Below are 2,901 nucleotides of genomic sequence, written 5' to 3' on the forward strand. Positions count from 1 at the left end.
TTATTATTATTATTATTATTTTGCAGTACCAGGTATCAAACTCAGGACCTTGCACTTATGCTGCTGAGCTATTTCTTCAGCCCTCAGAAGCAATTATTGAAAGTCATCACTTCATCAAATGTGTCTGTACCAAAAGTATCATTCTTCGGGGCCAACCATGTTGCTAAAACTAAGAACCCCTGTCGCATAACTAGAGAGTTGATTCTGCCTGCTAAGGACATTTGTCATGAGTTTTTAGGAGGGGCTGCAGTTCAAAAGGTGACACACGGCATAACTAGAAGCATAACCAGATGAACTCATGAAGCAGCAGAAGATTTTGAGCCACAGTTGTTAGACAGGATTAATGAGTCACCGTGGCATGTAGTCCAGGTTGACCAGCGACTCACGTTGACTACCAGGCGGCTCTACTTGTTTTGTGCAACGTATTTTTCAGGAAGATGTTCATTGAGCCTATATGTCGTGTGTGCTTTTGTTGCCAACTAAGCCCAAAGCTGCAGGGCCATTCAAGTCTTTGAATGATTACGTATTAAGCAAATAGAACTGGCCATTTTCATATTGGTAGACCCACAGATGGAGTGGCTGCCGAGGCTGGAGAGCTTTCTGGTATCACTGCTCGGGTCACAGAGGTGACCGCTGAATGTGTACACTGTGTCATCTGTAGAGAACAGCTGGCTTGCTGAAAAAATGTCACCTGAACCTCACAATATTTTGAAGGGTGTAATTAAAATTAGAAGCCACCTTAAAGTACATGCCTGCCCTTACCTCACTTTGGTTCGTGTACCTCTGCAGGAAGATGGATGTGGGGTACACACATCTTTTCTTATATGGAGAAGTGAGATGGATGGCTTTATTGTTCTGTTTTGTTTTTGTAGCCGGCTCAGCCTGCCCAAGGGGTGGGGCTGGTGCTGGTGCGGTGTGTGGTGCCAGGGATTGAAGTGCGGTCCCAAGGCTTGCCTACGCTTCCCTAAACAGGAGCTTTAGATTGCTGAGCTGTCTCACCGGTCCTGCGATGGCTTTTTAAAGATGAGCCAGAGTTTCTGAGTTCTGAGAGCTGCTTCAGAGATTTCTCTTAGGAAAGCAGTCATCACTGACAGTACATTTCCGTGGCACAGGGTGGGTTGCACTTTTGTTGACGTGTATGACATACTCAACCTGTTCAATGATATCAATCTGCCACTTCTGGAGCCAGGGAGATAGCTCAGTAGAATAAGCATCTGCCTGCCAAGTGCAGGGTCCTGAGTTCAATCCCTGGTACCACCAAAAAAAAAAAAAAAAAGCAATCTGTCACTTCTAGAGATACGATCACTGTGTTCAAGTTGGCAGATTGAGTGGTGGCATTCACAGCCAAACTTGAAGGTTCAGGCAACAAATGAACATTGGGATTTGGGGCAAGTTTTAAACATTAGCAGAGAGTTTGAAAGAGACTGAGCCAGGGCCTTCTTTCTCCCACGATCACCTAGCTCGACTAGCAAAAGAGGATGAGAACTACTTCCCTCTGCGAAGGGCCCCCACACGGGGAAGGGACAGACTCATGACCACTTGAGACTAAGCCAGATGAATCAGCTCTGCCCAGGCTGGGAGAGGACCGATGCTTGAGCTCGCAAATGAGAGTGGCCTTAAATGGACGTGTGACGACTTCAATCCTGCGTGTGTTCTGGATTAAAGTCAAAGCAGGATATCCCGAGATTGCCACAAAAGCACTTAAAAAATATCTGCTTGCTTTTCCACCATCCTTGCTTTGTGAACCAGAGTTTTCTACAGTGACAGCAATCCAAATGAGATTATGAAGTGGACTGAACATCAGCAACCCTTGGGTGTCACTGTCCTGTCACCATCCCCAAGGGACCATCTAGATCAGGAAACCAAACTGAGGGCTCCCTTGTATTCTGCATTTATGGTGACTTTTATAATCTCATCATATACTACAATGCAATAATAATAGAAATAAAATGTACAATATATGTAATGAATTCAAATGATTCCCAGTTCACTAACACCCTCACCCATGGAAAAATTGTCTTCCATAAAAATGGTCCCTGATGCCTAAAAGGCAAGGGTTCACTGCCATATAGGTGATTGCCCTTGTCATTATTATTAAAAACCCTTAGGGGCCAGGGAGATGGATCCGTAGAATAAACGTTTGCCTGGCAAGTGCAAAGGCCTGAGTTCAATCCCTAGTTCCACCAATAAAATAAATAATAAAAACCTTTAGGACAGTGCCTAGCACTTAGTAAGAATTCAGAAAACACCAGCCATCACAACACAAGCCAGCCACAATTTATGCTTGCTGTGGTCCCTCAGCTAATCTCACCTCCTGCTGGCACCCGCACCGCGCTGCACGATGTCTCCCAGCTGGGCCACAACAGCGCGTGCTCAGGAGCCAGAGGCTGGAAGCACTTGGAAATCAGCTCATGTCTTGAGTCCGCTGTCTACTTGATTCCTTTTTTCTGCGACCGGGAATTGAACTGAGGCCCTTGTGCTTGCCAGGCAGTCGCTGTGCGGCTGAGCTATCTCCCCAGCCCTGGAGTCTGCTGCCAAGCGACCTCGTGCAGGTGAACTTACCTCCCAGACTTCAGTTTCCTCCCACCTTCAATGGGATAACAAAGAGTGAGGTTGATGTCAAAAGTAATTTATAATTAATATAAAACTGAACAATCGGTGGGATTTTTATTTATAAATATACTTAAAATGTAATATTGAACAGACAATATATACAGTAGCCCCTTCTTATTTCACGGTTGTACTTTCACAGACTCACTACTTCCTGGGTTTTCAAAAAATATTAATCTAAATTATTTATCATGGATTTTTCACCGTATCATAGGACTTTGCAGTAGTGTACAGTTCTGTATACGTATTTATATGCATAATATTTATGATTTTAATGATTTTTGCCTAAAA

Source organism: Octodon degus, unplaced genomic scaffold (assembly GCF_000260255.1).
Source record: "Octodon degus isolate 3935 unplaced genomic scaffold, OctDeg1.0 scaffold00083, whole genome shotgun sequence".
Lineage (NCBI taxonomy): Eukaryota > Metazoa > Chordata > Mammalia > Rodentia > Octodontidae > Octodon > Octodon degus.